The sequence below is a fragment of the Moschus berezovskii genome, chromosome 1 (genome assembly GCF_049115385.1).
Source record: "Moschus berezovskii isolate FMDL1 chromosome 1, NW_MosBer_1.0, whole genome shotgun sequence".
Lineage (NCBI taxonomy): Eukaryota > Metazoa > Chordata > Mammalia > Artiodactyla > Moschidae > Moschus > Moschus berezovskii.
The window spans coordinates 153,811,679-153,839,077 of NC_142460.1; the positions used below are offsets into that span (position 1 = coordinate 153,811,679).

A 27,399-nucleotide genomic window follows, 5' to 3' on the forward strand; every position below is an offset into this window, starting at 1 on the left:
CATAACTGAGCATCGTTCTGCTTTTGCCAAGCAGCTACATTCTTTCTGGAGCTATTCGTAATTGCACTCTGCTCTTCCCCAGTAGCATAATGAACATCTTCTAACCTGCGAGGGGCTCATTTTCTGGTGTCTTATCTTTTTGCTTTTTCATATGGTCCATGAGGTTCTACAGGCAAGAATACTGGAGTGGGTTGCCATCTCCTCTTCCAGTGCACCACATTTTCTCACAACTGTCCACTGTGACCGGTCCATCTTCAGTGGCCTCATTGAGTTACACAAGTCCCTTTGCCAGGACAAGGCTGTGAGCCATGATTTTATCCTCTGGTTAAATAGAATCACTGAATACAAGTTATGTATGATCTTAACTTATGCTTAGTTAATTAGTAGTTTTGTGTGTTAGCATGTCTATCTACCCTTCTATTGATAGATAGTATGCCTTTTACTTTTTACTTTCTATACATGCTGGCTTAACACTTTGTTTATCTATTTTATTTTTTGGCTGTGCTGGGTCTTTGTTGCTCCAAGCAGACTTTCTCTAGTGGTGGTGAGTGGGGACTATTCTTTATTGCAGTGCACAGTCTTCTCACTGCAGTGGCTTTTCTTGTTGTAGAGTACCTGCTCTTGGTGCGCAGGTTTCTGTAGTTGTGGCATGTGGCCTCAGGTGTTGAGTCATGCGGGCCCTTGAGCGTATGGGCTGCAGTAGTTGCGGGCATGGACTTAGCTGTTCTGCACCATGTGGGATCTTGCCAGACCAAGGACTGTACCCCTGTCTCCTGCATTGGCAAGTGGATTCCTTACCACTGAGCCACCAGGAAGCCCCCTGCATTGACCTTTTATCTGGGTGTCTATTTTGGTTAAGTAGACTAATGGTTGCCTGCAAAGATTAGTTCATGCTCTCTGTAGCAAAGCTTTTCTCCACCAAGGATATCTTACAATAATACTGAAAATCAGGAAATAGTAACTCTGTGTGGTTGAGATCTTGTTCAGAGGATTATTTTTATTTATTTATATACTTATTTGGCTTCACCATACAGCACATCTTTTGAGATCTTAGTTCTCTGGCAAGGGGTTGAACCCAGTCCCTTGGCAGTGAAAGCTTAGAGTCTTAATGACTGGGCCACCAGGGATTTCCCTAGAAGATTAATTTTGTAGAGAACTTCATGTGTACTTAATTCTCTATAGTAATAACCATGTTTTGGTTGTATACTGGTACATTATCTACTCAGTTCAGTCCAGTCCACTAGTTCAGTCGTGTCCGACTCTTTGCGACCCCATGGACTGCAGCAAGCCAGGCCTCCCTATCTGTCATCAACTCCCAAAGTTTACTCCAACTCATGTCAGGTAGGGTGAATAAGCCCAGGAATGCTTGGTACTATTTCATGACTCAGTGAAGAAAAGCCTATTGTTACTAAGGAAGTAAATAGTAATCTCCAAGGAGACTACTGCCTTCTGGTTTTTAACATTTATTTAATTTTTAAAAAATGAAATATTTTTTCTTTTTTTTCAATCTTTCCCAGCATCAGGGTCTTTTCAAATGAGTCAGCTCTTCTCATCAGGTGGCCAAAGTATTGGAGTTTCAGCTTCAGCATCAGTCCTTTCAATGAACACCCAGGACTGATCTCCTTTAGCATGGGCTGGTTGGATCTCCTTGCAGTCCAAGGGACTCTCAAGAGTCTTCTCCAGCACCACAGTTCAAAAGCATCAATTCTTTGGCGCTCAGCTTTCTTTATAGTCCAACTCTCACATCCATAAAAAATGAAATATTTTTTCTTGAAGGATAGTTGTACAACATTTTAGGTGTACAATATAGTGATTCATAAGTTTTAAAGATTATACTCCACTTAGAGTTATTATAAAGTATTGATATATTCCCTGTGTTGTACAATACTTTTCTAGTTTATTTTTTTATTGAGGATAACTGCTTTATAGAACCCTGTTGTTTTCTGTTAAACCTCAACATGAATCAGCCATAGGTATACTTATATCCCCTCCCTTTCGAACTTCCCTCCCATCTCCCTCCCTATCCCACCCCTCTAGGTTGATACAGAGCCCCTGTTTAAGTTTCCAGAGCTATACAGCAAATTCCCATTGGCTATCCATTTTACACATGGTAGTGTAAGTTTCCATGTTACTCTCTCCATACATCTCATCCTCTCCTCCCCTCTCCTGTGTTCATAAGTCTGTTCTCTATGTCTTTTCCTCCATTGCTGCCCTGTAAATAAATTCTTAAGAAACATTTTTCTAGATTCTGTATATGTGTGTTAGAATAAGATATTGTTTTCTTTTTCTGACTTCACTTCACTCTGTATAATAGATTCTAGGTTCATTCACCTCATCAGAACTGACTCAAATGCATTCCTTTTTATGGCTGAGTAATATTCCATTGTGTATATGTACCACAACTTTTTTATCCATTTATCTGTCGATGGGCATCTAGGTTGCTTCCATGTTCTAGCTGTTCTAAATAGTGCTGCAGTGAACAATGGGATACATGTGTCTTTTTCAATTTTGGTTTCCTCAGGGTATATGCCTAGAAGTGGGATTGCTGGGTCATATGGCGATTTTATTCATAGTTTTTGAAGGAATCTTCATCCTGTCTTCAATAGTGGCTGTATCAATTTACATTCCTGTCAACAGTCCAAGAGGGTTCCCTTTTCTTCACACCCTCTCCAGCATTTATTGTTTGTAGACTTTTTTATGATGACAATTCTGACTGGTATGTGGTGATACCTCATTGTGGTTTTGATTTGCATTTCTCTAATAATGAGCGATGTTGAGCGTCTTTTCATGTGTTTATTAGCCATCTGTATGTCTTTGGAGAAATGTCTGTTTAGGTCTTTTTCCCACTTTTTGATTGGGTTGTTAGTTTTCCTAGTATTGAATTGTATGAGCTGCTTGTATATTTTGGAAGTTAATCCTTTGTCAGTTGTTTCATTTGCTATTATTTTCTTCTTTTCTGAGGGTTGTCTTTTCACTTTGCTTAGAGTTTCCTTTGCTGAGAAAAAGCCTTTAAGTTTAATCAGGTCCCACTTGTTTACTTTTGTTTTTATTCACATTACTCTAGGAGGTGGGTCATAGAGAATCTTGCTTTGATTTATGTCATCTAGTGTTCTGCCTATGTTTTCCTCTAGTAGTTTCTGGTCTTACATTCAGGTCTTTAATCCATTTTGAGTTGATCTTTGTTTATGGTGTTAGGAAGTGTTCTAATTTCATTGTTTTGCTTGTAGCTGTCCAGTTTTCCTGGCACCATTTATTGAAGAGGCTGTCTTGGCCCCATTGTATATTCTTGGCTCCTTTGTAAAAAATAAGGGACCCATAGGTGCATGGGTTTATTTCTGGGCTTTCTATCTTGTTCCATTGGTCTATATTTCTGTTTTTGTGTCTGTCCCGTACGGTTTTGATGACTGTAGCTTTGTAGTACAATCTGAAGTCAGGAAGTTTGATTCCTCCAGCTCCATTCTTCTTTCTCAAGACTGCTTTGGCTTTTTAGGGCCTTTTGTGTTTCCATATGAATTGTGAAATTTTTTGTTCTAGTTCTGTAAAAAATGCCATTGATAGGGATCACACTGAATCTGGTAGATTGTGTTTGGTAGTATAGTCATTTTCACAATATTGATTCTTCCTACCCAGGAACATGGGCTGTCTCTTCATCTGTTTATGTCATCTTTGATTTCTTTCATCGGTGTCTTATAATTTTCTGTGGACAGTTCTTTTGTCTCCTTTGGTAAGTTTATTCCTATATACTTCTTTTTGTTGCATTGGTGAATGGGATCGATTCGTTAATTGCTCTTTCTGATTTTTCATTGTTAGTATATAGAAATGCAAGTGATTTCTGTGTATTGATTTTGTATCCTGCAACTTTGCTAAATTCACTGATTGGCTCTAGTAATTTTCTGATACTGTGTTTAGGGTTTTCTATGTACAGTATCATGTCATCTGCAAACAGTGAGAAGTTTACTTTTCCAATCTGGATTCCTTCTATTTCTTTTTCTTCTCTGATTGCTGTAGCTAGGACTTCCAGAACTATGTTGAATAACAGTAGTGAAAGTGGACACCCTTGTCTTGTTCCTAATCTTAGGGGGAATGCTTTCAGTTTCCCACCATTGAGAATAATGTTTGCTGTAGGCTTATCATATATGGCCTTTACTATGTTGAGGTAGGTTCCTTCTATGCCCATTTTTTTGAGTTTTAATAATAAATGGATGCTGAATTTTGGCAAAGGCTTTTTCTGCATCTATTGAGATGATCATATGGTTTTTATCTTTCAATTTGTTAATATGGTATATCACATTGATTGATTTGCTTCTATTAGAGAATTCTTACTTTCCTGGAATAAACCAAACTTGATCATGGTGTATGAGCTTTTTGTTGTGTTGCTGAATTCTGTTTGCTAAAATTTTGTTGAGGATTTTTGCACCTATGTTCATCAGTGATACTGGCCTGTAGTTTTCTTTTTTTGTGTTGTCTTTGTCTGGTTTTGGTATCAGGGTGACAGTGGCCTTGTAGAATGAGTTTGGAAGTGTTCCTTCCTCTGTAGTTTTTTTAAAGCATTTTAGAAGGATAGGCATTAGCTCTTCTCTAAATATTTGATCAAATTCTCCTGTGAAGCCATCTGGTCCTGGGCTTTTGATTTTTTGGGAGATTTTGGATCACAGCTTCAATTTCAGTACTTGTGATTGGATTGTTCATAATTTCTATTTCTTCCTGATTCAGTCTTGAAAGAGTGAACTTTTCTAAGAATCTGTCCATTTTTTTCTTATAATCCTTTGTACTTCTGCATTGTCTGTTGTAACCTCTTTTTATTTCTAATTTTGTTGATTTGATTCTACAATATACTCTTGTACCTTATTTTTTACATGGTAGTTTGTACTTCTTAATTTTGCCTGTTTTGCCCCTTCCCTTCCCCTGTCACTGGTAACCAGTAATTTTTTCTCTGTGAGTTTTTTTCTTTAAAAATTTAATTTATTTTAGGCTGCACTAGGTCTTTGTTTCTTTGAATGGGCTTTCTCTAGTTGTGGAAAGGGGGCTTATTCTCTGGTTATAGTGCTTGGGTTTCTCATTGTAGTGGCTTCTCTTGTGGAGCACAGGCTCGAGAGGGTGGGCTTCAGTCATTTGGTACATTGCTTTAGTTGCCCCAAGGCATGTGAAATCTTCCTAGACCTGGGATGGAACCTGTGTCCCCTGCTGTGGCAGGTGGATTCTTAATCACTCGACCACCAGGGAAGTTCTTGGATATATTTATTTCTAATAGTAGGTGCATGCCTATCATTTAAAATTTTAAAAGAATACACTGAAATGTAAGTCTTGTGCCTCCTAATTCTCTGTGAGGAGATAATTATTCTCTTAAGTTTTTTTTGTTCTTTAGATAACCCATGTATTTATTTTGTTTTATTTCATTTATTTTTTTGGCTGTCCCACTCGGCTTGTGGCGTCTTAGTTCCCCTACTAGGAATTGAATCTGGGCCCCTGGCAGTTAAAGCATGTAGTCCTAACCACTGGATCACCTGGGAATTCCCAACCTATGCATTAATGAATATGTTGTTGTTTAGTAGCTAAGTTGTGCCTGACTTTTTTGTGACCCCATGGACTGTAACCTGCCAGACTTCTCTGTCCATGGAATTTCCCAGGCAAGAATACTGTAGTTGGCTGCCATTTCCTTCTCCAGGGGATCTTACATCTTCTCCATTGGGAGGTGGATTCTTTACCACTGAATCACCTGGGAAGCCACTATTAATGAATATACACACAGGTAAAACCCCACCCTCACAAATGGTAGCTGGCATAAGCATTTTTCTTTGTGTCTTTTCTTATTACTTAGCAAGATATTTGATATTATGTTTCTATAGTCATAGAACTGCTTTATTCTTTTTCATGGCTTCTTAGTATTCTGTTGTGTCAGTGTAACATAAATTTTCTCTATTTGTATATGAATTAACATTTAAATTGTTTCTAATCTTTTGCTATAATTTTGACAGTTTTGATCTGGCCAGATTTGAATTCAAGATTTGCAAGCTATGTGTGGAGACCAAGAAAGAGAAAAAGGCCATTATAATGTTTGAGACAGGGGAGGAGGATAGCAGGAGAAAATCTGGAGAGGTAGGAGAATGAAGGGAGAGAACAAACAATTGAAGGAGGCAGGATTAAAGGATAGGGGTGAAATAAGCCAGATGTTTCCAAGGCAGGTACTGAAACTACTGTCTTGGTTCCAGACTGTTCCAAGTTATTAACCATGTAATCTTGGGCAAGTTACCTGTTCTCTCTGTGCCTTCATTTCCTCATCTGCAAAATGGGATAATAACACCTCATTGTATGTTGCTGCAGAGCTGTTGGTACAGCATCCATCCACATTGAGAAAACTTTCTGTTCCCTGACCTACCCCCTGCTTTGCTATTTTTCAGCCTTTACAGCTCATGTGTACCCCAAACCATCTTGATTGCACCAAGAGCCCCACTTCTGTATCCTATACTTTGGGGTGGAGGACCATCTTTTGTACTGTTTTTGTGTAATTTAGTTTTACCCTTTTGCTGCTAAGTCGCTTCAGTCATGTCTGACTCTGTGCAACCCCATAGATGGCAGCCCACCAGGCTCTCCCGTCCTTGGGATTCTCCAGCCAAGAACACTGGAGTGGGTTGCCATTTTCTTCTCCAATAGTTTTACCCTGCAACCACCACTAAAATACTTGTTAGCACAGTGTCTAGCATATAGTATGGAGAAGGAAGTGGCAGCCCACTCCAGTCTTTTCTGGAGAATTCCATAGACAGAGGAGCCTGCTAGGCTACAGTCCATGGGATCTCAAAAAGTCAGACACAACTGAGTGACCATTACTCACCCACTCGCTAGCATATAGTAGGCACTTGATAATATTTGTCTTAAACTGAAGAAAGCCATGGGCCTTAGGAACATTGAACCTAGAGAAATGCTAATCTTTCCACCGTTTCCCCAGTCACCCAGTTTTCAGTGCTGAAGCAACTAGTGGTTGAAAATGTGTTTTTCCTCGGTTTATATAAACAAATACGTATATACGTACATATTTATATATCTTCCCCTCTTTAAAACTAAAACAATATCGTACTCTAAACATTGTTAGGTACATTGTAGTCATCCCCAAAAAGAATGATGTTCGATTCTGTGCATACTTCACCCATATAAAATTGTAAGCATTGTTAGGTTTTCAGATAAGACCCCTGCTCTAGTATCAGTAGCTGTGATTGGTGAGTCAACTGTTTAATTACAGTGAGATTATAAGAGCATTTTTTTCTGTACAACAAAGAAGCTTTGTAAATAAAATTTTAACATCTTGAAAAAATGAGAGGCACCATTTAATTTTTTTTTTAATTTTGAGAATTATAGATTCACATGTAGCTATAAGAATAATGCAGAGGAATCCTGGTTACCTTTTACTCATATTTCTTAGTAGTAACATCTTGCATAACTGTAGAAAAAACATCTAAACCAGGAAATTGATACAATCCATCTACCTTATTCAAAAGCCACCAGTTTCTTGTGTAATTTTTGTATTTATTTCTGTACATTTTAATCACATGTATAGATCTGTGTGATCACTACAGTCAAGATAACAACAGTTACATCACAGTCTTGCTTGCTACCTCTTTCCCTCCCATCCTTTTAACCTCTAACAACTACTCTATGTTCTCCTCAATGATTTTTGTCACTTTAAGAATTTTGCTTTTTTTTTAAATGGGTGACTTTAATTTAATTTAATAAGGGATTACTTTCACTGCATTAAATTCTCAAAGCCTTTAGGGTGATAACCATGTTTATATTGTGTGCTCAGTCATTCAGTGGTGTCTGACTTTGCGACTTCATGGACTGTAGCCTATCAGGCTCATCTGACTATGAAGTTTTCCAGGCAAAAATACTGGAGTGGGTTGCCATTTCCCACTCCAATAATGCTGCTTCTTAAAGTGACTTCTGTGGACTTCCGTGGTGATCCAGTGGTTAAGAATCTACCTGCCAGTGTAGAGGACAGGGATTTGAACCCTGGTTGGAGAAGATTCCACATGCCTTGGGGCAACCAAGCCCCTGTGTCACAACTACTGATTCCAAGCTCTAGAGCCCGTGTTCTGCAAACAGGAGAAGCCACCACAATGAGAAGCCTGAGCACTACAACTAGAGAGTAAACCTCTGCTTGCCACAACTAGAGAAAGCCTGAGTGCAGCAACAAAGACCCAGTGCACCTAGAAATTAAAAATAAGTAAATAAATGTTAAAGAAAGAATGCTGTATAAGGAAGTCCCTGGCATCCAGTGGTTAGGACATAGCACTGTCACTGCTGGGAGCCCAATTTAGATTCCTTGTCAGGGAACTAAGATCCCACAAGCTGTGTGACATGCCCCCCCCCCCCCCCCCCAACACACAAAAGAATGCTATGTAAATTCTCTAGTTTGTAACCCTGGAGATTAGCTTTTTTCATTCAGCATAATTCCTTGAAGATCCATCCAAGGTATTGCACATATCGGTAGACATTCTCTTGCATAGCCGTAGTATAGTTATCAGAGTTAGGAATTTAACATTGATGAAATATTATTATCTATAATCCATATTCCAGTTACACCAGTTGTATTAAGTATATTCTTTTCCTAGTGACTCAGATGGTAAAGAATCTGCCTGCAGTGAGTGAGACCTGAGTTTGGTATGACTGACTACCTACTCCCAGTAGAATTAGCCTAGAGAATTCCATGGACAGAGGAGCCTGGCAAGCTACTGTCCATGGGGTTGCAAAGATTAGATACGACTAACTGACTGACACTTTCACTTCTTTCACTTTATATTGTCTCTTCATTTCTAAAGCCACCGTCATATTATGATTGTCAGGTCTCAGTAGTTCCCTCAAATATGGAACTTTTTTCTTCTCCTTTAATAACTGATATATTTGGAAAGTATAGGTCAGTTTACATTGTAGAATGTTGCTCATTTGGGTTGGTTGTTCATCATGATTAGATCCATATTATGGACTGTGGGTTTTTGGCAGGAGCACCATGTTTGATTACTTGATTAAAGTGATGTTGGCCTGATTTCTTCATTTAAGTTGTTAATTTTTTCTTGGTTGTTAATAAAATATTTTTTTGGGGAGTCTAAGTAAAAATTGTGTTTCTTATCAAACTGTCACCAATTTAAGCATCCCTTGAGGGTTTTTTTTTCCCCTGAATTAATATTATCAAGGTTGCAAAATGGTGATAAACTTTTAAAGGTCATCGAAAAGGCAAAGCTGACTTCAGCATCCAGTTAACAAGTAGAAAAAACAATTCTTATATATATATGTTAATAATATAAAGGCAAGCCTAAAAAGGTAAGAGTTAAATTGTGTAGAAAAGGATAATAAATTTAGGCCCTCTCCAAAAGTATAATTTATAAGAGAAAAATGTTCCAGTAATTCTTGAGAAGTTAAGGTTTGATGGTGAATTACAAAATTATAAAAGCTTCTTTGAATATCTGAAGGTAGAGGTGGTTTAAAAATTTTTTTTAGGACAGTGTTAGATTTCCAAAAATTTACAAAGATTGCCCAGAGTTCCTATATACTCTGTATCCAGTTTCTCTTATTAATATTACCATGGTACATTTGTTGCATTGATAAACCAGTGTTGATAAATTATTAACTGAAGTCCATGTTTTATTCAGATTTCTCTGGACTTTGTATTTTTTCTGTTTTTGAATTTCACCCAGAATACCACATTGCGTTTATTTGCTGTATTTCCTGAAAGGTCCTTTTGCTTCCCTGGTGGCTCAGACGGTAAAGTGTCTGCCTGCAATGCGGGAGACCTGGGTTCGATCCCTGGGTCGGGAAGATCCCCTGGAGAAGGAAATGGCAACCCACTCCAGTGTTCTTGCCTGGAAAATCCCATGGACAGAGGACCCTGGTAGGCTACAGTCCATGGGGGTTGCAAAGAGCTGGACACGACTGAGTGACTTCACTTTCCTTTTCCTTTCCTTTCTTTTAGCTGACAGTTTCTCACATGTTCTTTATATTTGAAAATGTTGATAGTTCTGAGGAACTATCAGATATTTTTGCCATGGTATCCTTCAATTGGATTTCTCTGATTTTTTATGATTAAACTACTGTTATGAAATTTTGGGAGGAAGACTATAGAGATAAAGTGCCATTTTCATCACATACTGTCACCATGCATTGTTTGGTTGTTTTTTTTTTGATTCGGCGAAGTGGCTTAATTAGAGAAAGCCAAGATTACAGAGGACTTAAGAGTTGGCACTGGGGCTCTTCTTGCCAAAGGTGGGCACAACTTTGACAAACCACAGGTTGTGCTAAGTACACCTCTTGGCCTGGCCCTGTCTTCTTCTTTTTCTCTTGTTTGTCCACCTTGGGAGTCTGACCTATTACTTTCCCGGCACAGTCCAGGGAACCATGGACTTTACCTCCAAGCATGTGGCCAACTACTTCCAGAGTGCTCAGAGCCTCTACCCCACACTGGCCCAGGGAAACCTCATCCTCTAGGGGTGTGCCTGCCAGGAGCAGGACTTGATCTTCTGGAGGGAGCGATGCCCTCCAGCAAGGCTACATGAGCTTTGATCTGGGCGACCAACTCCTGGCTGGTCACCTTGAGAGTCTGTAGCTCCTGGCTGTGAGCATGTTGGTGACTAGATTGTGGACAGTGCTGCCACCATGCCGAAGATGGAGTCGAGAAAGGAAGGAGAGAGGGTGCGCACGGCCTCTCCGCCTGCTGTGTGCTGTCACTCAACATGACTTGTTGATGTTGCTGGTGATCACCTGGCTGAAAAGGTGCTTGTCCTGTTTCTCCAATGTAAAGTTGTTTTCTTCCCCTTTTCATGTTATCCTCTTTGAATAAAAGAGTATATGCTTAGAATGAAAGAGTATACGCTTTGAATGAAAGAACTGGGTGCAGCCCACTCTTAAGGAGAGGGAAGCTGTGCTCCATCTCTTTGAGGTGTGGGGTGATTGTACATAAATTCTTCCTCATGGTATGTATGTCTCCTTCCCCACCCCCATTTATTTGTTTATTTGGTCATTTATATTACTATGACTGGATATTTATTGTGTATTTATTTTATACTTTAGGTTATAATCCAGTACTATTTGCTTTATTGTGTTGTTCAAAATGTTCCAGCTTGGCCACTGGGAATTTTTTGGTTGACTCCTGTTTCCTTTTGATGTTGTTGTTTTAACACTTGCTTACTTTCTTGTACCACAAGATGCTCAGGGCTTACCTTGTTTATTTCCTGCTTCACTCCTAGGATCAGTCATTTCTCCAAGGGACCTTGGTTCCTTTTATTGGAGGCTGGTATTTAGAAACTAAGATGTGCCTATTAAGTGTACTTATTACTACTGGTTATCACTGCCTCTAGGCCTTCTTGGCTGACAAAGCAAGGAAATACTCAAGTATATGAACCTGTGAATAAATAATTTCTAAATAGATATTTGTTTTGTTCTTGATTTTTTAAAATTTTTGGTTGTGCTGTGAAGCATGCAGGATCTTAGTTTCCCAAGCAGGAATCAAACCCTTGCCTCTTGCATTGGAAGTGTGGAGTCTTAACCACTGCACCACCAGGGAAGTCCTGTGTTTTTTTATTTTTTATTTATTTCTTTATTTAAAAATAAAAAAATTTAATAAGTTTCTATTTTTAACCATCTCAATTCATTATTAAACTAAACATGAGTTTTTACTGATGTTTCCAACTCTAAATCATTCTAGCTTCTTGTTGCTTAGCTGCCCCACTGCAGTGGTTAGAAATGTGGCTTTTGGTTTTCTTAGCAGTCTTTCAGTGTCATATCTTTTTGCCTTTTCATACTGTTCATGGATTCTCAAGGCAAGAATACCAAAGTGGTTTGCCATTCCCTTCTCCAGTAGACCACGTTTCATCAGAACTCCACTGTGACCCATCTGTTTGGGGTGGCCCTGCATGGCATGGCTCATAGTTTCATTGAGTTAGACAAGGCAGTGATCCATGTGATCAATTTGGATAGTTTTCTGTGATTGTGGTTTTCATTCTGTCTGTCCTCTGATAGGTAAGGATAAGAGGCTTCCGGAAGCTTCCTGATGGGAGGGACTGGCTGTGAGGGAATCTGGGTCTTGCTTTGATGGGCAGGGTTCAGTAATCTTTAATCCAGTTTTCTGTTGATGGGTGGGGCTGTGTTCCCTCCCTGTAGTTTGGACTGAGGCCAAACTATGATAGGGTTCAGTTCAGTTCAGTCGCTCAGTGGTGTCCGTCTCCGCGACCCCATGAATCACAGCACGCCAGGCCTCCCTGTCCATCACCAACTCCCGGAGTTCACTCAAACTCATGTTCACAGAGTCGGTGATGCCATCCAGCCATCTCATTCTCTGTCGTCCCCTTCTCCTCCCGCCCCCAACCTTTCCCAGCATCAGAGTCTTTAGGATATTCAGTTTAGTTATGATAGGGTAGTGGTGACAATGGCTGCCTCCTTCAAAAGAACTTACGCCACATACCACACCTCCCAGGTCTGCTATAGCCAGAGCCCCTGTCCCCATTGCAGGTCACAGATGACCTGTGCGTCCACAGGAGACACTCAAACACTCAAAGGCAGATCTGGCTCAGTGTCTTGTGGGGTCCCTTGGTCCTGGTGCAGGCAAGGTTTTGTTTGAACCCTCCGAGTGTCTGGTGGGTTTGGGGTTTGATTCTAAATGTGATTTCACCCCTCCTACCTTCTTGTTGGGGATTCTCCTTTGCCCGTGGACCTGGGGCTTCTTTTTTTGATGGGATTCAATGTTTTCCTGTAGATGGTTGTTCAGTGGTTAGTTGCAATTTTGGAGTTCTTGCAGGAGAAGATGAGTGCACATCCTTCTACTCCGCCATTCAATACCTAAATTAAATCCATTATGATTAGACAGTGTAAAGGACAAACAGGTTCAAGGGATTAGATTTGATAGAGTGCCTGAAGAACTATGGATGGAGGTTTGTAACACTGTATGGGAGGCGGTGATCAAGTTCAGTTCAGTTCAGTCGCTCAGTCGTGTCCGACTCTTTGCGATCCCATGAATCACAGCACGCCAGGCCTCCCTGTCCATCACCAAGTCCCGGAGTTCACTCAAACTCATGTCCATCAAGTCGGTGATGCCATCCAGCCATTCTCTGTCGTCCCCGTCTCCTCCCACCCCCAATCCCTCCTAGCATCAGACTCTTGGCGGTGATCAAAATCATCCCCAATAAAAAGAAATGCAAAAAGGCAAAATGGTTGTCTGAGGAGGCCTTGCCCTCAGCTGAGAAAAGAAGAGAAGCAAAAGGCAAAGGAAAATATATCCATAAGAAAAGGGGAAATATATCCATCTGAATGCAAAGTTCCAAAGAATAGCAAGGAGAGATAAGAAAGTCTTCTTATATGCTCAGTGCAAAAAAATAGAGGAAAGCAATAGAAAGGGAAAGACTAGAGATCTCTTCAAGAAAATTAGAGATACCAAGGGAACATTTCATGCAAAAATGGGCATAATAAAGGACAGAAATGGTATGGACCTAACAGAAGCAGAAGATACGAGGAAGTTGTGGCAGGAGTACAGAGAAGAACTTACAAAAAAGATCTTGATGACGCAGATAACCATGATGGTGTGATCACTCTCCTAGAGCCAGGCATCCTGGAGTGTGAACTCAAGGGGGGCTTAGGAAGCATGACTATGAACAAAGCTAGTGGAGGTGACGGAATTCCAGCTGAACTATTTCAAATCCTAAAAGATGATGCCATTAAAGTGCTGCACTCAATATGCCAGCAATATACAGTATAATGTATGTAATTGTTTAAAAAAACCCTAAAATTCTGAGGAGACTGAAGTCAGTGTGAGCTGGACTAGTAAGGGAAGGCATCCTGGAAGTCAGACTTGAATTAAGTCTTGAAGGATTTGGTGATTAAATTTTCTTATTTGAGGGATGGGACAAAAATCTAGATTGTTAGGCAGAAAGGGAGCTAGTGCTAGAGACAAGTGGAGATAATTTTATCTGATAAGGGAAGGAGGAAAAGGATTTAAGGAATGCCACCCCCCTTTTGCCCCCACCCCCTGCCAGTGTACCTCTACTTAATGTAATATGTCAACTCAGTCATTCCTGGGATGGTTCATTCTGCTGACCACATAACATAAGGTATCATGTGACTGACTTAATGAATGTAATAGTGTTGTTTCTTCTGAATGTTTTCTTTCAAGTCTGAAAAATTACTGAAGATTTTATAAACAAACGATTGATGTGCTCATAATTGTGTGTTAACCTACCTATCTCTTATTCTGTATAGAAGCTATTGCCCTGCCTAGGTTAAGGAAATCCTGGTTCTGTTTATAAGGGGAGGAATCCTTTTGAAATGGAAAGTTGACTTCCTAATGCTGATTTTAATACTTACTGAGTTTTCTAAAGGCTGATGCCCAAAGTATGCTGGGAAACAAATTGCAGAACTTAAGAATTCTTAAGGAATTATATATCATGCATTCAATGACCAGACTTTAGCTGATTTTATAGAGATGTTCTTACAAGTTGGTGAGAGTAATAAACATTGTTGTATCCACTTAATTTAAAGACCATATGAGGCTTTTTGAATAGTTGACATAAAAAACAAAAATGAGAATATAGTAATATTTTAGTGAACATTATGGATAATTTTAGTGAACATCTCTACCCTTTAGAAGAAAAGCCTGTTGTTTTTTTTTTTTTTTTTTTAATCACAACCCATGGCTTGCAGGATCCTGGTTCCCAGACCAGGGATTGAACCCTGGCCCTGGGAGTGAATATGCTGTGTCCTAACCACTGGACTGCCGGGGAATTCCCAGAAAAGCCTGTTTTTTAAACTATGCCATTAATATAGTTCTGTGAACCTTGTTCTAAGGGTATGCCAGAGTGAATGTCTTTGTGTGGTGGCCATATTTACAGGTTGTGGTGCCAATGAAAAATATATTGTGATTTTAACTACTCAAAGTTGAAGTAATTTGCTTTTATAAAATGTAATAAGAATTGGGAAATTATTTTAATGGCTGTTTTCTAAAATATTCACAGGGGTTTTTCTTTACAAGAGGTCAAATAATTTGTCAGGTTATTTCTGTTATTTCTTTATCTAGAAAATGTGATAACAGTGTTAACCCATTTGTTGTTAAGTGATCTAATAGTAATTGAATGCTCTGCTAATACGATGTGGAGTACTAATGAGCTGACTCTGGTTAAAATTCAGCCCTTTGGAATGCCAGATTATTCTTCCAAGAGGTTTGGGCTTTCCTAGGCACACAAGTTAGAGATTTCATGAAAACTGTGGCGGAGAACCCTGCATTTTAGAACTTTATTTTAGTTGAGTAATAGGGACCTAGAGGAGGAGGCTACCAGCTCTAGGGTCTGCAGGCTGCAATGGATTCCCTAGGGCCATAGGGAAGCTCTTCCTTGAATTTACCCTTCACGCCTGAGAATTGTTCCAAGAGCTTTTCTGATTATCTTGGTTAGCCTGACATCCACCCTAACCCCTTCCCTGGCTTCACTGCAAAAGAATTTCTCTCTGGCTCAGGTACTGCGTCAGATATTGGAAGTTATTTTACTACAGATGTACTTTTTAAATCTAAGGAAATTAGAAAGATTGTTTTTGATTTTGTGTTGTTTGCTAAATTACCAGTTTCAGTTCAGTTCATATGCTCAGTCGTGTCTGACTCTTTGCGACCCCATGAATGGCAGCACGCCAGGCCTCCCTGTCCATCACCAATTCCTGGAGTTTACCCAAACTCATGTCCATGGGGTCGATGATGCCACCCAGCCATCTCATCCTCTGTCGTCCCCTTCTCCTGCCCCCAATCCCTCCCAGCATCAGGGTCTTTTCCAATGAGTCAGTTCTTCGCATGAGGTGGCCAAAGTATTGGAGTTTCAGCTTCAGCATCAGTCCTTCCATTGAACACCTGGAACTGATCTCCTTTAGGATGGACTGGTTGGGTCTCCTTGCAGTCCAAGGGACTCTCAAGAGTCTTCTCCAACACCACAGTTCAAAAACATCAATTATTCAGCGCTCAGCTTTCTTCACAGTCCAACTCTCACATCCATACATGACCACTGGAAAGACCATAGCCTTGACTAGATGGACCTTTGTTGTCAAAGTAATGTCTCTGCTTTTTAATATGCTATCTAGATTGGTCAAACTTTCCTTCCAAGGAGTAAGCGTCTTTTAATTTCATGGCTGCAGTGACCATCTGCAGTGATTTTGGAGCCCCAGAAAATAAACTCTGACATTGTTTCCACTGTTTCCCCATCTATTTTCCATGAAGTGATGGGACCAGATGCCATGATCTTAGTTTTCTGAATGTTGAGCTTCAAGCCAACCTTTTCACTCTCCTTTACTTTCATCAAGAGGCTTTTTAGTTCCTCTTCACTTCTGCCATAAGGGCAGTGTCATTGACATATCTGAGATTTTTGATATTTCTCACAGCAGTCTTGATTCCAGCTTGTGCTTCTTCCAGCCCAGGGTTTCTTATGATGTACTCTGCATATAAGTTAAATAAGCAGGGTGACAGTATGCAGCCTTGACATACTCCTTTTCCTATTTGGAACCAGTGTGTTATTCCATGTCCAGTTCTAACTGTTGCTTCCTGACCTGCATACAGGTTTCTCAAGAGGCAGGTCAGGTGGTCTGGTATTCCCATCTCTTTCAGAATTTTCCACAGTTTACTGTGATTCACACAGTCAAAGGCTTTGGCATAGTCAATAAAGAAGAAATAGATGATTTTATGGAACTCTTGCTTTTTCGACGATCCAGCAGATGTTGGCAATTTGACCTCTGGTTCCTCTGCCTTTTCTAAAACCAGCTTGAACATCTGAAAGTTCGCAGTTCACGTATTGCTGAAGCCTGGCTTGGAGAATTTTGACCATGACTTTACTAGCGTGTGAAATGAGTGCAGTTGTGCGGTAGTGTGAGCATTCTTTGGCATTGCCTTTCTTTGGGATTGGAATGAAAACTGACCTTTTCCAGTCCTGTGGCCACTGCTGAGTTTTTCAAATTTACTGGCATATTGAGTGCAGCACTTTCACAGCATCATCTTTCAGGATTTGAAATAGCTCAACTGGAATTCCATCACCTCCACAACCTTTGTTTGTAGTGATGCTTCTTAAGGCCCACTTGACTTCACATTCCAGGATGTCTGGCTCTAGGTGAGTGATCACACCATCATGATTATCTGGGTCGTGAAGATTGTTTTTGTACAGTTCTTTTGTGTATTCTTGACACCTCTTCTTAATATCTTCTGCTTCTGTTAGGTCCATACCATTTCTGTCCTTTATCAAACCCATCTTTGCATGAAATGTTCCCTTGGTTTCTCTGATTTTCTTGAAGAGATCTCTAGTCTTTCCCATTCTGTTGTTATCCTCTGTTTCTTTGCATTGATCCCTGAGGAAGGCTTTCTTGTCTCTCCTTGCTATTCTTTGGAACTCGGCATTCAAATGGGAATATCTTTCCTTTTCTGCTTTGCTTTTAGCCTCTCTTCTTTTCACAGCTATTTGTAAGACCTCAGACAGCCATTTTGCTTTTTTGCATTTCTTTTTCTTGGCGATGGTCTTGATTCTTGTCTTCTGTGAGATGTCACGAACCTCCGTCTATAGTTCATCAGGCACTCTATCAAATCTAGTCCCTTAAATCTATTTCTCACTTCCAGTGTATAGTCATTAGGGATTTGATTTGGGTTATACCAGAATGGTCTAGTGGTTTTTCCCAGTTTCTTCAATTTCAGTCTGAATTTGGCAATAAGGAGTTCATGATCTGAGCCACAGTCAGCTCCCGGTCTTGTTTTTGCTGACTGTATAGAGCTTCTCCATCTTTGGCTGCAAAGAATATAATCAATCTGATTTTAGTGTTGACCCTCTGGTGATGTCCATGTGTAGAGTCTTCTCTTGTGTTGTTGGAAGAGGGTGTTTGCTATGACCAGTGTGTTCTCTTGGCAGAACTCTATTAGCCTTTGCCCTGCTTCATTCTGTACTCCAAGGCCAAATTTGCCTGTTACTCCAGGTGTTTCTTGACTTCCTACTTTTTCATTCCAGTCCCCTATAATGAAAAGGACATCTTTTTTGGGTGTTAGTTCTAGAAGGTTTTGTAGGTCTTCATAGAACCATTCAACTTAGGCTTATTCTGCGTTACTGGTCGGGACATAGACTTGGATTACCGTGATATTGAATGGTTTGTCTTGGAAATGAACAGAGATCATTCTGTCGTTTTAGAGATTGCATCCAAGTACTGCATTTCGTACTTTTTTGTTGACCATGATGTCTACTCCATTTCTTCTAAGGGATTCTTGCCCACAGTAGTAGATATAATGGTCATCTGAGTTAAATTCACCCATTCCAGTCCATGTTAGTTTGCTGATTCCTTGAATGTCAGTATTCACTCTTGCCATCTCTTGTTTGACCACTCTAATTTGCCTGATTCATGGACCTAACATTCCAGGTTCCTATGCAATATTGCTTTTTATAGCATCGAACCTTGCTTCTATCACCAGTCACATCCACAGCTGGGTGTTGTTTTTGCTTTGGCTCCATCCCTTCATTCTTTCTGGAGTTATTTCTCCACTAATCTCTAGTAGCATATTGGGCACTTACTGACCTAGGGAGTTCCTCTTTCAGTATCCTATCATTTTTCCTTTTCATACTGTTCATGGGGTTCTCAAGAATACTGAAGTGGTTTGCCATTCCCTTCTCCAGTGGACCACATTCTGTCAGACCTCTCCACCATGACCCGTCCATCTTGGGTGGCCCCACACGGCATGGCTTAGTTTCATTGAGTTACACAAGGCCGTAGTCCATGTGATCACATTGTCTGTGAGTGTGGTTTCAGTCTGTCTGCCCTCTGATGCCCTCTCTCACGTGCCTACCATCTTACTGGGTTTCTCTTACCTTGGATGTGGGGTATCTCTTCATGGCTGCTAAAGCAAAGCAGAATAGCCCATAAAGGCTGATAATGGCTTAGACTGAGGCTCGATCAGGGACAGTGGGAGTATTGGTTGAATTCGGTATGTTTTGAGCTCAAAGCCAGTTTTTTTTTTTGTTTGTTTGTTTCATCTGAGATGTTTGTTTTGTTTTTGTTTGTTTCATCTGAGATGTTTGATGGGGGAAAGAACAGGAGTCTGTCAGTAGTTTACATTGTAAAAATATTGGAAACAATCTGTTGTTGTCGGTTAGTCACTAAGTCATGTCCAACTCTTGTGACCCCATGGACTGAAGCCCACCAGGCTCCCCTGCCCATGGAATTCTCCAGGCAAGAACACTGAAGTGAATTGTCATTCCTACACCAGGAGATCTTCCCAACCCATCAATTGAACCCGTGTCTACTGCATTGGCAGGCAGATTCTTTACCACTGAACCACCTAACAGTGGTATGTCCACACAATATTTATACCATTGGTATATCCAGATGTTGAAAAAAAGAATGAGGAATATGCCCATGAACTGATATAATGTGATTTCCAGAATATATTGCTAAAGGAAAAAAAGCCAAAAAAACAAGTACAGAAGAATGACTATTTTTATGTTAAATTGGTTAACTAAGATGTATTTAAAAGGCATCTTTCAAGTTTGCATTTCTCCTTGTTTTCCAGTTTTTACCAGTGTTTGATAAAATTTGAAATCCCATCTTGAATTGTAAACACTTTTTACACAGTTCTTCGGTGTGTGTGAATAGTTATTTATTCTCTTCTCTTTTCCTTTTCCTTGGGTGACATGGAATAGCTCATGTGGGAATGCTTGTATAAGTTAGTGTTTGAGACTCTGAGAGAAATGCTTGGTTCCTATAACCCTCTGTCTACCTTCTTGCAAAATGTGTGTACTTATTTTTTGTTATCATTATATATTATAATTTCTGTAAAACAAGAGAAGAACAAAAGGTGAAAATTTAGCACTGCAACTTCAGCTATTTTTTACTTCATTTTTTTTTTGCCACTCTGCAGAGCGGTTCAGTTCAGTTCAGTCGCTCAGTCGTGACCAACTCTTTGCGACCCCATGAATCACAGCACGCCAGGCCTCCCTGTCCATTACCAACTCCTGGAGTTCACTCAAACTCATGTCCATCAAGTCGATGATGCCATCCCGCCATCTCATTCTCTGTCGTCCCCGTCTCCTCCTGCCCCCAGTCCTTCCCAGCATCAGAGTCTTTTTCCAGTGAGTCAACTCGTCGCATGAGGTGGCCAAAGTATTGGAGTTTCAGCTTTAGCATCAGTCCTTCCAATGAACACCCAGGATTGATCTCCTTCAGAATGGACTGGTTGGATCTCCTTGCAGTCCAAGGGACTCTCAAGAGCACGATGGTGTGATCACTCACCTAGAGTCAGACATCTTGGAATGTGAAGTCAGGTGGGCCTTAGAAAGCATCACTATGAACATAGCTAGTGGAGGTGATGGAATTCCAGTTGAGCTATTTCAAATCCTGAAAGATGATGCTGTGAAAGTGCTGCACTCAATATGCCAGCAAATTTGGAGAACTCAGCAGTGGCTGCAGGACTGGAAAAGGTCAGTCTTCATTCCAATCCCGAAGAAAGGCAATGCCAAAGAAGGCTCAAACTACCGCACAGTTGCACTCATCGCACATGCGAGTAAAGTCATGCTCAAAATTCTCCAAGCCAGGCTTCAGCAATAAATGAACTGTGAACTTTCAGATGTTCAAGCTGGTTTTAGAAAAGGCAGAGGCAACAGAGATCAAATTGCCAACATCCGCTGGATCATGGAGAAAGCAAGAGAGTTCCAGAAAAACATCTATTTCTGCTTCATTGACTATGCCAAAGCCTTTGACTGTGTGAATCACAGTAAACTGTGGAAAATTCTGAAAGAGATGGGAATACCAGACAACCTGACCTGCCTCTTGAGAAACCTGTATGCAGGTCAGGAAGCAACAGTCAGAACTGGACATGGAACAACAGACTGGTTCCAAATAGGAAAAGGAGTACATCAAGGTTGTATATTGTCACCCTGCTTATTTAACTTATATGCAGAGTACATCATGAGGAACGCTGGGCTGGAAGAAGCACAAGCTGGAATCAAGATTGCCGCGAGAAATATCAGTAACCTCAGATATGCAGATGACACTACCCTTATGGCAGAAAGTGAAGAAGAACCAAAGAAACTCTTGATGAAAGTGAAAGAGGAGAGTGAAAAGGTTGGCTTGAAGCTCAACATTCAGAAAACAAAGATCATGGCATCTGGTCCCATCACTTCATGGGAAATAGATGGAAAAACAGTGGAAACAGTGTCAGACTTTATTTTTTTTGGCTCCAAAATCACTGTGGATGTTGATTGCAGCCATGAAATTAAAAGACGCTTACTCCTTGGAAGGAAAGTTATGACCAACCTTGATAGTATATTAAAAAGCAGAGACATTACTTTGCCAACCAAGGTCCGTCTAGTCAAGGCAATGGTTTTTCCCATGGTCATGTATGAATGTGAGAGTTGGACTATGAAGAATGCTGATCGCCGAAGAATCGATGCTTTTAAACTGTGGTGTTGGAGAAGACTCTTGAGAGTCCCTTATACTGCAAGGAGATCCAACCAGTCCATTCTAAAGGAGATCAATCCTGGGTGTTCATTGGAGGGACTGATGCTAAAGCTGAAACTGCAATACTTTGGCCACCTCATGCGACTAGTTGACTCCCTGAAAAAGACTCTGATGCTGGGAAAGGTTGGGGCCGGGAGGAGAAGGGGACGACGGAGAATGAGATGGCTGGATGGCATCACCGAGTCTGTGGACATGAGTTTGAGTGAACTCCGGGAGTTGGTGATGGACAGGGAGGCCTGGCGTGCTGTGATTCATGGGGTCTCGGAGAGTCAGACACGACTGAGCGACTGAACTGAACTGGGAGTTGGTGATAGGGAGGTTGGCATGCTGCGGTTCATGGGTTCGCAAAGAGTTAGACACGACTGAACATCTGAACTTACTGACTGACTGCTAAAAATTATGAAATTTGATTTTACCTAGTATTGGAGAAGATGTATTCATATGCTGCTGGTGAATTAGTAAGGTGATCGAATTGAAGACACTTGGACGTTTTTGATAGATTTGAGAATTTGGTTGCCCTGTGACCCACCAGTTTCCCACTTTGCGTATCCCAGAGACATTCTTGTATACCTGGTGACTTGAATAGTAATATTGATAAAAGCAAATAAGTAAGGCATACAAATGTTTTATCAACTGAATAGATAAATAGATCGTGGCATGTTTATATTATGGAATACCATATAAGGCAGTGAAAATGTAACATGGATAAAGCGTAGAAAAATACTAAGTGAAAAAATTCACATCCCCAAATATTTCATTCACCATACCAGTTTGTCAAGCTGAAAAATGGTGATGGGTGGGGAGAGGACACACACCTAAACAAAATATTATTAAGAACATGTACATATGTGACAGTGTTATATTTTAAGAAATAATGGGATAATAGTTAAGATAGAGGTTAGGAGGACAGGAGCACTTAGATAATGTTATTGGTGTTCGTAAGTGCTGTGGTGATTTAGAATTTACAGTGTTCATTGTATGCTTGCTTACATTCATCTTCCCATATATTTCTTGTGTGTCAAACATTAAAGAAGTAAGGGGAAAGCTACTCATGCTTAGCCACTTATGACATAGATGGAGGGATGGCTTGGAAAGTAGAAAGATTACTAGCTTATTGCAGGAAAGAGGTTTCAAGAAAAAAGAGGTGATCTGCATAAGAGATCAGATATTTGAATAGGACATGAACTTAATTCCCTTTCAGCTCTAATATTTTGTAACTTAAATATTGTGGTTTATGTGTTTTCTGTTTTTCCCATATTTAAAGCTACAGTGTTATAAGCAATTATGTTATATAAGTGATATAATTATTTTAAATTTAGTCCATTTAGGTGTTAATATCTTTTATCTTTACCCTTTTTTCTGTAGTGTATCTTCTAATCTGAAAAAGTCTTCCATGAAAACTTCACTTTTAAAAAAACATGTAATGCCATCTATTTTTATAAAACACTGAAATGGGGGCTCTCATTTCAAGGTAAGTATCATTTTCATATCTTTCTCACATTTTTTCAGTCATTAAATATAGAAGGAAGATCTGACTATTGGGTACATTTTAAATGTTTTAATTTTTCTGGGGTGGACATAGGAAGGAAATCGTAAGCTTTGTTTTAAGGTAGATACTTAGGATTGTGTTTACCACAAAATTTAATAAAACTTCATGAAGGAGAGAGGAGGGGTCAGTGATATTTAAAGATTTTTAGAGAGGTTAATTAAAAATTGAGAGCTTTTTGGATTTAGCAGTTAAGAGGTCATTGCTGGACAGTTAGAGGACATTTTAGGTCTATGTTTGTTGCTGAAAGGAAGTTTGCAGTAAAGAGTTAAGAGAAGTTGAAAAAGTGAATAATGTAGCTCTTACGTGATTTATTAAACCAATATATGGTATGTACTTAGTATGTAGCAATCAATTCTCTCTAAGCACTGTAGTCATAGTGTATAACTATTAACATATATATATTATATATATATAAACCAATATATATCTTGGTTCAAGCTTCTTATAGATAATTTAATGCCAAAATATTTCCCCCCAGCTTTATTTACATATAATTGACATACAGCATTGTGTATTTGCCAAACTATTTTTATGCCTTTTTTTACTCTTTTGTGTGATAAATTACATTGTCCACCCTAGTTATACCGTTAACGGGACAGGTATTCCCTGCCTGGGTATAACTTGTTTGTTATACTGGGCTGGTAGTCTAGCAGGCAAGTTAGGTGTTTAACAGCACTGGTCACTGTGATAAGTGCTATAAAAGTGAAATAATGACTACCTGAGTGGGGTGGGAGTGGAAGTTGGTGGTTTGTGAGTTCATTGAGCAGGATAGATTTAAAAGGTAGGTTTGGCAAAAAGACTGGTTATTAGGGGGCAAGCAGATGGGACTGTAACATGAATTCTGTTAGACCTATTTTGATTCTGGAAGTCCAGGTACAACTTTCATAGTTTCTCCCTAAATATGGAAATATGAGACTAAAATTTACAAAAAAGATAATTTAGGGCCCAAAGATACAGACTCTGGAGTAATTCACATGCAGTTTAAGCTGTGGAAGTAGGTAACATTTCTAGTATCCTAGCAGATAGAAAAAGGTAAAGCACAGAAACTTTTAGAAATGCCTATTATAAATATTGGTGTTAAAAAGAATCAATAAAGGGAAAATAAGAAGAAAAGTATGAAGTAGAAGGATGAGATGCTTAGAAAGATTATGGATTTTAATACCCTAGAAGGGCATTAAGTTTAAGTAAATTCAGTAATCTCTCTAAGGTATAAACATAACCTAATAATGAATGATTATTAGGTTAATTATATAATAAAGTAGCATAGTAATTAGTATGAGATTCTTGTTCTGCAAGAACAGATTGAATAGACCAAGATGAATTTTAAGAGGTTAAGGAAATGGTTTTACAAAATACAAAGAAGCATGAAGAATAAAATAGAATGTTTTTCAAGAAGTTTGTGCAGGAAATGAGAGAGCAATCATTTTGGAAACTTAGCCACATGGAAGATATTTTAGCATTTTGTGTGTGTGTGTGTGCACGCTCAGTCATGTCCAACTCTGTGACCCCATGGACTGTAGCCCACCAGGCTCCTCTGTCCATGGAAGTTTCCAGGCAGGAACACTGGAGTGAGTTGCCATTTCTTACTCCAGGAGATGAATTTAATACAATAAAACATTTTTAAATACCACAGGAAGTAGGAAGTATAGTAAAAGGTGAATTGGATACATGGAGGGCTTCTAATTCCTGATGGATAAATTTATTTGGATTTGTTTATTTTATTTTAAAAATATTTATTTGGCTATGTTGAGTCCTAGTTGTGGCACACAAGGCCTTTTATTGTGATGCACAGACATACTCCAGTTGGGGAGCCTGGGCCCCAGAGCATGGAGGTTTCAGTAGATGCGGCACACGGCTCTCAAGTTGTGGTATGTGCTCTGGAGTGTATAGACTCAGTAGTTGTGGCTCACAGGTTCAGTTGCTCCGTGGCATGTGGAATCTTTGTTCCCTGAACAGGAATTGAACCTGTGTCCCTTGCATTGCAAGATAGATTCTTAACCACTGGACCACCAGGGAAGTCCCTGTTTAAATTGTAAAATGTGCATAACAAAATTGAGCATTTGACTATTATTATTTTCATTTTCTATGGTAAGTTAACATTTGCTATTTATGAATTAGTTACAAAGCTAGTGGAGGTGATGGAATTCCAGTTGAGCTATTTCAAATCCTGAAAGATGATGCTGTGAAAGTGCTGCCCTCAATATGCCAGCAAATTTGCAAAACTCAGCAGTGGCCACAGGACTGGAAAAGGTCAGTTTTCATTCCAATCCCAAAAAAAGGCAATGCCAAAGAATACTCACACTACCGCACAGTTGCACTCATCTCACACACTAGTAAAGTCATGGTCAAAATTCTCCAAGCCAGGCTTCAGCAATACGTGAACTGTGAAATTCCAGATGTTCAAGCAGGTTTTAGAAAAGGCAGAGGCACCAGAGATCAAATTGCCAACATCCACTGGATCATGGAGAAAGCAAGAGAGTTCCAGAAAAACATCTATTTCTGCTTCATTGACTATGCCAAAGCCTTTGACTGTGTGAATCACAGTAAACTGTGGAAAATTCTGAAAGAGATGGGAATCCCAGACCACCTGACCTGCCTCTTGAGAAACCTGTATGCAGGTCAGGAAGCAACAGTCAGAACTGGACATGGAACGACAGACTGGTTCCAAATAGGAAAAGGAGTACATCAAGGTTGTATATTGTCACCCTGCTTATTTAACTTATATGCAGAGTACATCATGAGGAACGCTGGGCTGGAAGAAGCACAAGCTGGAATCAAGATTGCCGGGAGAAATATCAATAACAGATATGCAGATGACACCACCCTTATGCCAGAAAGTGAAGAGGAACTAAAAAACCTCTTGATGAAAGTGAAAGAGGAGAGTGAAAAAGTTGGCTTGAAGCTCAACATTCAGAAAACAAAGGTCATGGCATCTGGTCTCATCACTTTATGGGAAATAGATGGGGAAACAGTGGAAACACTCTCAGACTTTATTTTTTTTGGCTCCAAAATCACTGTGGATGCTGATTGCAGCCATGAAATTAAAAGACGCTTACTCCTTGGAAGGAAAGTTATGACCAACCTAGATAGCATATTAAAAAGCAGAGACATTACTTTGCCAACCAATGTCCTTCTAGTCAAGGCTGTGGTTTTTCCAGTAGTCATGTACGGATGTGAGAGTTGGACTGTGAAGAAAGCTGATTTCCGAAGAATTGATGCTTTTGAACTGTGGTGTTGGAGAAGACTCTTGAGAGTCCCTTATACTGCAAGGAGATCCAACCAGTCCATTCTAAAGGAGTCCAGTCCTGGGTGTTCATTGAGGGACTGATGCTAAAGCTGAAACTCCAGTACTTTGGCCATCTCATGCGAAGAGTTGACTCACTGGAAAAGACTCTGATGCTGGGAGGGAATGAGGGCAGGAGGAGAAGGGAATGGCAGAGAATGAGATGGCTGGATGGCATCACCGACTCGATGGACATGAATTTGAGTGAACTCCAGGAGTTGGTGATGGACAGGGAGGCCTGGAGTGCTGTGACTCATGGGGTCGCAAAGAGTCAGACACAACTGAGTGACTGAACTGAACTGAAGTGATGCTTCTTCATGTGTACAAAGCATCTGAATGTTCAGTTTCATCTATACAGTCATTGCTCGCTTTTCTTTACTCACAGGGGATATAGAGACTGAGAAATATTGAAAGAATTATTTGTTTCATTTCATATTGTCAAGGATCCCTTCTCTTGCTGTTGCTTCTGTCTAAAAATTGAGAAATGAAATACCCAAGAGTACTCCCTTTTTTTTAATAAAAAGGAGATTTCCAAACCACATCGTGATTGACTAAGATGGTGTTAGAGTACAAAAGCAACATAAAGGTCTTTCACTCATAAAGGTCTTTGTGAAAGACCTTTATATGGGAATTTCCTGGAAGTCCAGTGGTTAGGACTCTGAGCTTTCATTGCTGTGGGCCCAGATTGAATACCTGGTCCGGGAACTAAGATCCTGCAAGCTGCCAGGTGAGGCCAAAAAATAAAGAAAATAAAGTAAGATAAAATAACACAAACAAAACTTACTTCTATATTGAAGGAAGAGGTCTGGTTACTTTGCTCATTGACATTGAGTACTAAGGAAAAAACACAGCTGTAGGACCCTAGATTGTCTCTAAATCTTGTGCTCTTTAGCTCCTAAAGCTAATGAAGTATAAAAATACATTATTCTTCCCCTTTTTACCTTTTTATACCGTTCATGGGGTTCTCAAGGCAAGAATGTTGTAGTGGTTTGCCATTCCTTTCTCCAGTGGACCACATTTTCAGATCAATGAGCTTAAATAAATGTTAAGCCATCCACAACTCTGTGTGACTTTGTTGTTCTTACTT

At 39.8% G+C, this 27,399-nt stretch overlaps 1 protein-coding gene and 1 pseudogene across 3 annotated transcripts in view; one reads left to right on the forward strand and one right to left on the reverse strand.

Annotated features, from left to right (window-relative positions):
* PIK3CB (phosphatidylinositol-4,5-bisphosphate 3-kinase catalytic subunit beta) overlaps nt 1-27,399 on the forward strand; it is a 173,926-nt gene that overhangs the window by 16,963 nt on the left and 129,564 nt on the right. For 2 of the 3 annotated variants that reach the window (XM_055412884.2, XM_055412913.2), the window contains exon 2: nt 22,846-22,951. The exons of the other annotated variant lie outside the window; for it this stretch is intronic. The gene's annotated coding sequence lies outside the window, so the exon portion shown is untranslated. The remainder of the gene's footprint in view (nt 1-22,845; nt 22,952-27,399) is intronic. 3 annotated transcript variants of the gene reach the window in all.
* On the reverse strand, nt 10,215-10,804 carry LOC148778878 (ubiquitin-like FUBI-ribosomal protein eS30 fusion protein pseudogene; annotated as a pseudogene).